Source organism: Sturnira hondurensis, unplaced genomic scaffold (assembly GCF_014824575.4).
Source record: "Sturnira hondurensis isolate 20B ecotype Veracruz unplaced genomic scaffold, ASM1482457v3 Scaffold0019117, whole genome shotgun sequence".
Taxonomy (NCBI): Eukaryota; Metazoa; Chordata; class Mammalia; order Chiroptera; family Phyllostomidae; genus Sturnira; species Sturnira hondurensis.
Genome location: NW_028091748.1, coordinates 91,186 through 103,587, shown reverse-complemented (window position 1 = coordinate 103,587; position 12,402 = coordinate 91,186).

Here is a 12,402-nt window from a genome sequence, read left to right as displayed (position 1 = left end):
AGAGGAGCCAGGGCTGTATGGCACAGAGAGCACTGGGAAAGCTGCAGTCATGTGCAGTGGGAGTGGCTCTGGGAGGAGGGAGCAGGCCTGAAACATATCTAGGAATAAAATAGGTAGCAGTGGTGAGTAAGAAGAACAAGAGCATGAGGGCCAGCTGGTGCTATGCCTGGCAGCCTGCACGGGTGCAGGCAAGATGCTGAGTTGTTCTAAGTTAGTTCTAGGATAGCCTGATGGGGAGCCTAGTAGACCATCATTTGCTGGGCTTTGGAGCTCAGGAAAGAGGACCCTGGTCTAGAGCTGAGCATACAGACAGGCCTGCCCTGGTAAACGGGACCAGCTGCCAGTGCTACTACTTGTGACCTTGGGCAAGTTGTTTTACTGCTCAGGGCCTTAGTTTCCTCCTCTGTATTGTGTGGATTGTGGTGCAGGTGGTGAGGGTTAAATGAGATAACCTATGTATTGTGCTTAGAACAATGCTGGGTGCACAGAAGTGCCCAAAGAGTGTCAGCTACTGTCTATGACCCTTTGGGACTCTTCAGGTTTTAAGAGGTGGTTGAAGCCTCATGAATGGGTGAGATGGCCCAGTTAGTTGTGAGCCAAAGGAAGCTCAGGACAGCTGTGACCCTGAGCAAGGAAGGATGCTTTCTCACTCAGTGTTTGAGTATCTAAGGCAGAATGGTAACCGCCTTAGAATACATCGCAGAATTGTGTGTTTCAAATCTTTTAAAAATAAACTTCCTACAGACCTTTTACATACTGCAAACACCTTAATTTTATGAGCAAAGCAAATTAAACATTTATTCTTTATGTTTCTAAATGAACAGAGTGACACTGTAAATACCACACAGGACATTTCTAAGGTACCTCAAAACCACTGTTGATCTCAAACTTGCTGTGAACCGGCTGTGTGGCCTTGGGGAGCCACCCACTCTCTCTGAGCCCAAGTTAATTCACAGTAAAATGAGTCGGTCAGATCAGAATCATCACTCAGGTTTCTTCCAGTCCTAAAAGTCTAGTTAGTTCTAAAGGTAACTGTTAAGTTTTAGTTACTTGATCAACTTGAAATTTAAATGACGAAACTTCTTTAAAAACATGTATGAGGAGAGGGCAGAGGAGAGGCTTTGTCCACGAGATGCCAAAGCAGGTGGCAGAGGACAGTGTGATGGAGCAGGTGGCGCTCAGTTCTCAGTCCCACAGCCCCAGTAGAGAGGGTCCCCTGGTCAGCAGCCTGGCTGGGCCCTCCTGGGTATGAGCCGCTGTGCTTCAGGTAGGCACCCTCCCACGACCACAGCAGACATGGTCTCTGCCTCTGTGTATCTACAGTCTGTTGGAAAAGTGAGATATTGAACAAGTCCCACTGATGAATGAAGTGATGCTAAGGCTGGGCAAGTTCCTGAATTTTTTCAACATTCTCTGTAAAATGAGGATACAAATGTTTACCTTGAGGAGTTTTTACCAGAGCAACTGTACTACATAATTTATTTCTTTGCCTTTATGGGCTTGCAGACACTCATGGAGTACAACAAAATTTAATAAATGAGGACATCGGGATAAAGAGATGATACGATAAAAAAAGGTAAATTAATCTCCAAATCACACACAGATAACTCTGTAGAGTTGCTAGCAGTGGGCTGCTAATTCCGTTCTGAGCTTCTAAGTTATCAAAGACAGAAGGAAATGTGATCGGTCTGATCATATCACTTCAGGTTGAAATTTGTCAGTGGCTTCCTATTGCCGTTAGACAAAAGCCAAGTGCCGTTGCCTTCCCCGCTCTTACAGCTTTCTCTGCTCCCACCAGCCCCTCCCATTTTATGTCATAAAGAAGCCAAACTTCTCCCTTTTTTGCGCCAGCCATTTTCCTGCTCTCTCATTCTTTCCTGCTGAGCTCACCTGTTTCTTCCTCTAGGAAGCTTCCCTGCCTCTGAGTCTGGATGAGAGAGTGCTGCTCTCTGCTCCCCAGGAATCCTGTAGTTCCTTCCTCTTAAGATCCCCTTGCCGGTAGTTTGGGTCTGTCTTTCTTCTAGTTGCCCAACTCCTTTCCTGTGGACCCATCCTTCCCAGAGCACTTGACTCACAATAGGCTCTCAGTAAACATAAGTACAGTGAATGGACCTGGTGAAAGTTGCACGGCTTTCCCATCCTGAGATCTGTGTCAGGCTCCCCCATGGATCTTCAGAAAGGGGGTGACATGGGGTGTGGGTGGCACGCCGTGTGACCCATTGCCTAGCTGGTCGGGTTAAATAAATAGTGGTCTAGGAAAAATGGAAATAGGCTGAGGGTTTGGTGGTCACTGCAGGACTCACTAAAGAAGCTACTCTCAGATATGATATGAACTGAAGTGGGAGTTTACTGAAAGGGAGAGGAGAAGAGGGGATAGAGTGAGTTTATGATGCCTTATATAAACCTGCAAAGGGTTATTAGGATGCCTGCTTTCTATTAGCACCCCTTTATGAGGCGTATCTGTAGATGTTAGTGAGATTTGGGAAATAAACAAAAGATCAACCCCAGAAAAGAGAAAGCCCAAGTTGGTACAAAACCATAGGTCTGGGAGACATATTCTAGGGCAAAGGTCACATAGGTGAAGGGCCAGTAACTAGTCTGAATTACCTACAGTGAAGGCAGATAACAAGCAATCAGAAGTTCACAGGGTGAAACCTTTCAGACTTGCTGAGCTGTGAAGGTGCTCTGGTAACCTCGTAGTAAATATTTCTGGAAACTTGAACTTTCCATACTAACAATTTACAACTAGAGACTGATCCAAAGACCTTTAAACATCATAAATATACATATATGGGCATACACATACATACCTGTACACACAGGGGTGGGCAAAAGTAGGTTTTCAGTTGTGACTACATGAAACACAGTTTATTCATAAACACAGTTTATTCGTATTCACAGTTTATTCATATACTATTTATTTATTTATTATGGACTTTTTATTGTCCTTATTTGATGTCCCTACTAATGATTTATTTTTTAGGTAATGATGGCTGGTAATTTAACCTACTTTTGTCCACCTCTGTGTATGTGTGTGTGTGTGTGTGTGTGTGTATTTAAAGTCTAAGCTATTTAAGCAGTAAGAATGTTCTTTATGAATGTTTTACAATATCTGTTCTAGAACCCTCACATCATACTCTTGTTGAATTGAATTTTATTCAAAGGACTGGAGATGTACAATTTTTAGATATAGGGAGACATGCTAAGCTTAATGCTATAGGCCTGCATTTCAGATAGGTTAAAAGAATTACTCATTTGTAAAAATATTCACTACCTCATTAAAAAACAATCCAGAGCCTATGTGAAAAAAGCCTAAGGGGTTATAGACATAGTGTATTCCAGGTGAGTCATCGCTGTGCAACAACTTCCAAGAAGATCCTCAGGGTTGATGGGCTACACTCATAAAAGTGTGTGATGGTTCCTTTGGCCACTGGTCAAACCACATCTGAAGTAACCTCATATATGAGATCAATAAGCCCAGAATGCATTCAGGAAATGGTGACTAGGAAGGAGAAACCCTAAAAGTTATGAGATGTGGGAAACAAGTGAAATAACATTCATTCATGCTATCGTTCATCTTCTCACCCAAACCAGAACCTTCATACTGATGCTCGACTCGCCTCCCTCAGTCTCTCTTGGATGCCAGCAGAGCTCGTGACTCCTCGGTGTTCCCAGCGGATTTCTGGTGTCCGCTGCATATCCCCACACTCTGCAGCAGCCTCCTTCCTCTAGGGCTGCACACTTCACCCTTCTCATGGATGTCAGGATGAGCTTTCTAAAATGCACATCTGTTGATGTTACTCCTTGCTTAAAATCCTTATTGAATATTCATTCGTCTAGCATCTATCTGACTCAAGCCCATTGTTAGAGCCTTAGCCTATTACCTACCATCCCCTTCATAATCACCCTTGGCTCTGGCGGGGCCATAAACCTGGCAGGTCTCCCAAAATGCCATTCACTTTCTCATCTCCACACTTCTGCACGGATGGTTTCCTGTACATGGTGAGCTAGGATAGAAACTTAACTCCAGCTAACAAACAAAAAGAAAAAGTATTATCATGAATGCAATATATGTCTCAATCTAAGGTAACTCTGAATATGAAACATTGCCCACTAAGAAGATTCTCTGCCCTGCCTCAATTTTTTCCCCTAAGTTGAATAGATACACTTACTGGGGTGGGGGTGAGGGGGAGATGGCAGCCAAGAGTTCTAACTTTACATCCTTCCAGCATTCTGAATTCAGAGGCCAGACACAGTTTTCTTCCCCAGCAGGGGATCCTTGAAAAAATCTGTGAAGGGCTGAGCTTTCAGCCTTCCCTGGTCCAAGGACTGTGGCCAGGGGTTAGGGGCTCACTCTGATTGCCCTGCCCAGCAGAGATGGGCAGGGTGCTGCAGCCGAGACCCACCAGGGCCCCCTGCAGAGTAGACAGTTCCCAAAGGAAAGGATGCCGGGAAGACAGACCACTATGTCTTCTCTCTTGTGAGCCTTCCCTAACCTTCCCTGAAGAGTCTAGTGCTTCTTCCTAGGCGCTCCCAGAAGCCTTCATTAATACCTCTCTCCCAGCACAGGTTACCTCACTGTGGTTTTTTGGATCACATGACTTTTTATGTAATTCATGTAAGTTCTTGGAGAGTAAAGATTTTGTTTGTACCGGCTGTCTTCTGCCTGTACTCCATATTCACTCTCCACTGTTCTTCACCCTGCTTGTCCATGTTGCACTGCATCACTGAGCCCCTAGGCCAGTTCAGGCAATGGAGCTCATGGCAGGAGATGAGAGGGAGAGAGAAGAGTGAGGCTGAGATGTTTATCCTTCTGGCTCCTTCCCTGCAGGAGCTGGCTACCTAACTGAAGGTTCCTGACTGAAGGTGACAGGTGCTTTCAGAGAGTCTCCTCAGATAGCTTTAAGCTCTAGAAACATCTCCCTTTTCTTGCCTATTCCAACCTTGCTCTGCTGTTCACAGCCCAGTTCCATGCTATCTCTTTAGGTTTCCCTATACCCTGCCTGTACCAGATAAATAGCTCTTTTATTAAACTCTCCTCATATTACCCAATTAGAGCATGCCACCTGGTCCCCGCCAGGCCCCTGCCTAACAGTGTTCTATTCATCTTTGTTTCCCCAGGATCCAGAACAGAGCCTTTCACACCAGTGACACTTAATAAATTTAGGAGTTAAGGAATGATTGAACATAGGCTACATAGAGGAGTGTTGAGCCCTGTATGGAAAATAGACCAGGGGTGTAGTTTTCAAATTTTTTTTGGCCAGGATTCATAGTGAGAAACATAGATCCTATTACATGCAGCAGACACGTACATATTTATATATAACTAAGTGGGAGGTTTTGTGATGCAGTGCCTTACTATGTACCAGGCACTACCATGTTGTCAGCCTAATTCTGCTCTATTTCAACTTCAAATTCTCGTTGTGGTCTGCGAAATTGGTTTCATGGCCCACAGACTGCTTGGACTCCATGGCTTGGAGAGTCTGTGGTTCCAAAGGTATGATTCTAAGTTATACCTAATGAGAATGCAGTAATGTCACAGTGATGAGGCATTTGATGAGAGTTGGCATCATTGCCTGGAAAAATCAAATGAAATTGTCATTCTATGTTCAGTTTTCATAGAATTCTTATTTGAAGTTGGCCTTTCTTAGGTTTAGCCTAATTTTGAGGAGGATAGATCAGAGCTCCTAAAACACACTGATGGCCATGAGCAATTTAAAGCATTGGCTCATAAAAGTCAGTGTTAGGGCCCGCAGGCCCAAATGCTCTGGGCTAAGTCTGAAGAGGAAAGCTAACCTGGATGCCCTGAGTGTCCCTGGGCCTCTCCTCCCTGTCTCTGCTGCCACGAGGAATGCCTTCTCCTCAGCAAAAGGCATGTCTTAGTGCCCTGGTTACACAGAAAGTTTGACCGAGAGGACCACCCGGACTTGTCCGTGTCTCCAGAGGCTGATAGTCACTAGGGCCATGGAATCCACCTGTGATATTGTCTCAGTGTTTCGAACTCAGCCCAAATGTGGTCCTCTCCACCTCAAAAACTATATGACTCTATTTTCAAAACTGAGTTTTATGTTCTCTAAAATTAACTCCACCCCCACCAATTCACCATTTGTTATTCTGATATCTGAACTGTGACACCAAGTTAGAAGTGTAGAAGATGATAATATTATTTTTAACTGAGATTCTGAATCAGATCCTCAAAATCCATCTTCAACTGGATGTCAACTCCCTGCAAATATCCTGAGAGAGACAGAGGCAAAAAAAAAAAAAAAAACTCTCAGGCAAGCCTAGGTAGATGGGCGTGAGACCAGATAGGGCCCCAAGGTCATTCTTTTAAGAAATTCATATCAACACCCATGATTGTCAAGCACAGGGGAGAGAACAGTGAAGAATACAAAGTTCCTGTCCTGGTGAAGCTTATGTTTTGGCATGGGAATCAGGAAAGAAACAAATAACCAATGTTTGAACATCAAGATAGGAGATGGTGGTAAATGCAGAAATTAAGTCCAGCACAGGCATGTGCCAGTCACAGAGTGGGTATACATGTGTGTAGGTGTGCATGTCTGTGTGTGCATATGTGTTCACTGGAAAAATTATTACTTGATTAATTTATATGTTTTCTGGTTTTTGTATTATTGACATTACATTAATTTCAAGTGTATAACATTGGTTACAGAGTGATCACCTCCTATGTCTAGTACTTTATGGGAGCATTATTTTAGTTAGCAATGTCAGTGAGGGTTCTTGGAGGAGTAACATTTGAGGGGAGAGCTAAGGGGATTTGAGTGGAGAAATTATCTAGGAAAAAGCATTTGGTGAGAGAAAGAGCACACTCAAAGGCCTTGAGACCACGGAGGGCATTCCTCCCAATCAGGGGCAGAGGCAGACCCACGATCTAACTTTCCTCCTCAGCCCATGCCAAACGTTGGCTACCTTTTTGACACATAAACTCATGAAGTTTTAGAATCATTTTTCATTTTGGTAAAGTATACATCACATACAATTTACCGCCTGAACCATGTTTAGACGTGCAGTTCGGTGGCATTAAGTAAGCACTTCGACACTGCTGCGCAACCACCACCACACCTACAGAACCAGCTCTCTCACTTACAAAAGTGAAACTCTGTGCTTGTCAAACAATGACTCCCCATCCCCTCTTCTCAGGCCTGGCAACCTCTGTTCTACTTTCTGTCTCTAGAAATTTGACCATCCTAGGTGTATCACGTAAGGGAAATCATACAATATTTATCCTTTTGTGATGGGCCTATTTCGCTTAGCATGATGTCCTCAAGTTTCATCCATGTCACAGCATGTGTCAGAACTCCTTTTCTTTTTAAGGCTGAATAATATTTCATTATACATATAGACCCCATTTTGTTCCTCCATTCATTTGTTGATGGACCCTGGGTTGCTTCTGTCTCTTGGCTGTTGTGAATAATGCTGTCTTGAACATGTGTGTGCACATATATCTTTCAGTCCCTGCTTTCAATTTTTGGGTCTATCTACCCAGAAGTGGATCAACAGTTTTAGATCCCTTTCCCATTGAGGTGGCCCACTGCTGTCGGCATGTGGCTGCCTGTTCAGGAGGGCTGCAGCGGTCTGTTTGCAAGTCCCTCCCTCCTCTGGACTGTGAGTTTCTGGGGGACAGGAAGCCTGTGCTTGACATTCCCACACCCCAATGCTGTGGAAAGCACACAATCTGCCCTCCAGATGGCTTTATTAATATAGAAATCTGTCTAGGGCTGTTGCTGAGAGGATGGTGAAGGGTGGGTTGGACTGGGCCCTACCTGGATCCCCTTGCATGTATTTTTACATATTAAATTTCTCTGATTTTGTTTGAAAAGAGAGCACTGCCCCTAAAATAAAAATGGATAAAATCCAACTTCCTGTGGGAAACTTGGAAAGCCAACAAGGGTAATGACCTGCCATGCATCCAGATGCAGTTCATTGCTCTACCAGGCTCCAAATCCAGGCTTCCCCATTCTCTGTTAAGCTCTGCTACCACGGCCTTTGTCTCTGTCCCTTACCTTAAAGGTCAGAGCAGTGCTAAGGACGGGAGAGAGGGCAGTGCCCTCCCAGCCTGAACTTGGGCCAGGGCCTGGGCCCAGGCCCCTGCTGAGTTGGGTAGCCCCATGTGTAACCAGCAGGAAGGCCTCCCCCAGGCAGGGGCTGTGCTTTCCTTTCCCATCGGCTTTAATCAAGGCAGGTGTCTCAGCACGGAGGCTCCCCAGGGCAGCCCTGGCTGAGGCAGCCCTGACTGGGGCAGCCCAGCTGATGCCCAGATGGCTCAGCCAGGGCAAGCTGATCAAGCTCTTCACAATCTGAGGCTCTTTCTTCCTGAGGAGATGGTTGGCTTCCTATTGACCTGCGCTAGACTGGGAGACAGAGACAGCAAGAGGCACGAGGCATGTGGGATATGTGTGTGTGTATGTGTGCAGGAGAAACCCAGGTGTGGAGTATGAGTATATGCATATATGAATGTGTGTGAGAGAACCAAAGTGTGGATTGTGTGTCTGTGTGTGATTGTGTGTTCATGTGTGTGTGTGAGATAGGCCCAAGGTGGTGTGGCATGCAGTGTGTGTGTGTGTGTGTGTGTGTGTGTGTGGTAGAGCAGAGGGAGCAAGAGAGAAGAATGTGATGCACAGAAGCAGAATCTTCCTCAAAAATTTAGAGTTAAATGATCAGAAAAGTGCTTGGAACAGTACCTGGCATTGAGTAAGGGCCATGTGGATGATTTTTATTATTATGAAGGCAGAAGGAGAGTGAGGTAGATTCAGAGAAACAGAGAGAGAGGGGGGGGGGGTAGAAGTAGAGAGAGGGAGGGAAGGAGGGGGGCATAAGTCACTAGTCCTTGAAACCCTAACAATTTATCCAGAAGGTAGAATCTGGGCAGAGCTTCTTTGTCTGCTTATTCTCCCATAAAGCTGACTTGCTCACTTTCCTCTTTGTAACTTTTAAATTTAAATAACACAGCCTTTATTGTGTAAAGGAAAATAATTTTCTGGGTTCCCTGAAGTACTTCAGCACAGTGCATAGAAAATCTGCCTGGCAACAGCCATGGAGCCCAGGGACAGTGATGATGTGGTCTCTGGTGGCCACTCATCTCCCCCTTAGCCCCCCCTGTCCTGCCTGCCCGTAAATCATTGCTCCATACTCTCTTAGGCTGAGTTCTCTGAAGGATCGCTGAGAAGCGTTCAGGGAGAGGGAAATGAGCCCGGCTTTACTGGAGAGAGAATTCGGAGCCAGTTCTGCCTGAGGAAGGAAGGCTGTGTGCAGCCCAGCAAGGGACTGAGGGACAGACAATGGGGGCCAGACAATGGGCACAGCCAGTGAAGCTTGAAGAGGAAATGCTATGAGTACCCCAAGCCCCGGGAAGAGAATAAGCAGTCTTGTTAGCTACAGAGCAGCAACTGCTAATACTTAGTGGGACAGACACAGAGACAGGCAGACAGAGACACAAAGGCAGAAAGAGGCACCCCTCCCCCATCCAGCACTATGTTGTCAGGACTGGCTTCCTAGGGAAAAGCACAAGCCTTCACTGTGAAGACTCAGACTATTTTAAGGACTGGTCCTCAGGGTCTGCGCTGGCCTCCTGCTCCTCCTAGCAGCTGGGGGGAGGCTGGTTTCCTCCAGCCCCATTTGCAACCTTAAGTAGATCCCAAGCTGGGTTATTACATCAGCTACTTTTTCCCTCCTCAGCCCCTGGGGAGTCAGGCCAGGTTGGAAAACAGCAGGAACTCTCTCCTACGCAAATAAATGATGATGGCAGGTAGCAGTCCTGATGAGAAAAATGGGGAGAAACAGTTTATGGGTCTCACTCAGGTTGAAAGGGGTGGGAGCCAAGCCAGGCCCATTTCGCGGCTATAGGCCAATCTGGGGAGACAGAGCCAGAGAGATGGAGAGATGGCCCTTGAAATACAGGTTTGGTGTCTTCTGACAGTAAATGGCCTTAATTCACAGGGTAGCACTTCTGTTCCTTTGCCATTCTTTGCCTATTTTCAGCACTTGTTGTAAAATAGAAACACCCAGCCAGGATCTCTCTATGCTGCACAGGCAGAGAACAAATGAAATGTTTTCCTACTGTGTAAAACAGCCCACGTTTTCCCATATGCAGAGCATGGAACAATGTCATTGACCTCTCCTCTCCCTTTAATCTACCCCCAAACCTTTCCTAAGGGAGAGCAAATGCCAGGTTTGTGGCTGTGTGTCTCATACACAGATAACTTTTATGACATTGTCATATTGAAAGTCGTGTGTCTGGCAGCCCCCTTGACTTTCAGGAGGAAAATTAGATTGTGCATCAAGCACCAGTGTGAGAGGGAGGGGTGCCTAGAATGCCGGGTGCGGCTCCATGTGCTGGGAGCTTTTAGGAGCCTGATAGCCTAGGATGGGGCCCATGGCACCCCAGCCCACTCTGCTCTCTGCCCTTCCTGAGTTCCAGACACACCTGGTCCACGGAGCTGAGGGCCCTTTACTGTGTGTGAATCCTCATTTCTGACCATCCTGTCAACACCATGTCACCAGAAATGTACCTTTATCCTCCTCTCACTGTTCCCACCCTCCCCAGATTTATTAAAATGGTAGTAGTCTGGTGAAAATGGGGAAATTAAGCCCTTTTCTCATGTAGAGATAATACAAGTTTTGAACTGGACATGTATCTACCATCCCTTCTAGAAGCATTGCCCTGCGAGAGGTGTTTCTGAGAGAGCAGATTGAGAATGTTGGCAGTGTACATAACAGGCAGGCCCCTGCGATGTGGCTCAGGCAAACATATCTGGTGATTTCATGTGGATGATAAAGTGAATTACTAAAATGTCAGAAAGCTCTCTCCCTCCTTGTTTTCTTCTCTCTTCCTTTCCCTCCTTCCCTCTTTCCTTCCTTCCTTCTTCCTTCTTTCCTTCCCTTTCCCTGCCTTGTCCTCTCCTCCATCCCCTCCATCCCCCAGTTCTCCATGTGTTTTGAATCTCCAGTGCTAATTGACTGCATGTCCTGTATCCATTCCCTTTGGGGGTAACATAGGAGGTTTGAAGATAACATAATTAGAATGAAACTAGCCATCAGTCAGCCTTTTAACAGATACCAATGGTCTTCCATAGCACAGATTAATGTTGAAACTTGCCTAAACTCTACCTCCAGGTAATACTGTAAATACTAATAAAAGCACTGACAAGAGCATGCATGTGCACTTTGAATGCTTTCCGTATCAGCGGAGATGGGATGTGTCAACCCAGCTCACTTTCCAGTGTAGGCATTCTTCCTGCATAGAGCGTGGTGTTCTGAGTGAGGCCCCTGGCAGGGGTAAGATTTTGAATATGGAATATTTTTTGGTGCAGTCCCCATCTGTCCTGAGTAGCAATTATTATAGTATTTTTATATGATTGCCAACAGTGATTACATATATAATTGTATAGACATATAATTATACATATAATTTGTGTAGCATACATAATATATATTATATATATATACATTTCAAAGCAATGCCACATACATATCATATCATTTGCTTCATATCATTTGCTTCCCATAATAGCCTTGTGATGTGGGAGGACGGGATTATCTTCAAATATCCAGGTGAAGAAATCGAGGTCCACAGAAAAAGTAAGGAGCAGAAGCCAGGGCAAGAACCCAGTGGCTTGATATCGGGTCTGGGGCAGTTGCTGGAAGTTCTCTTTGCCTTCCAGAACTCCAGTCTCGCTGAAACTATGTACTCGCCAAAGGCTATTACTTGTTAACTCATTCAGGCATTCATTTCATGAATGTTTTTGAGCTCCAAGCCCTGTTCTTCCTCTTGGATGTAGAGCAGTGAAAATAAAACACAACCCAGTTCTTTCAGTTGGTAGGGTCAGCCCTTGCTAGGGGCAGTGCAGCGGCTAAGCACATGGGTGGTGGAGCCAGTCCGCTGGGATTTAAATCCCACCCCTTGTCTACCAGCAGCATGACCTTCAGGGAGTTTTTTGAACCTTCTGTGTCTCAGTTTCCTCATTGGTAGGACAGGGATTATTATAGTTCTACCTGAGGGGCATTTTGTGAAGATTAAACAGGTCAATACTCATAGGTACCTGAATAGTGTTTGGTACACAGTAAGTCTTCTGCAAGTAAGCGTAACCTTTCTTTTGTGGAAACTAAAAAAAACGAGTGTCTGCTGTTATAAAATGTTTAAGAATGCTTTGCAGCAACTTTTGGGTGGTGACTCCATGCTTATTTCTTTCTGGTCTCTTCATCTTAGCAGTAACTGTCTCTCTCACTTGTTTGCTACATCCATCGTGCTCCTGCCAGGAAGAAATGAATAACGATCCCAAATACTCATCTGGGCTTCTTTTTTAGAGCTCTGCACACCTCTGCTCAGATCTTATTGTGTCCCTAATGTAATATTTAAAGTTTGTATCTGTCAAAGTAAGATAA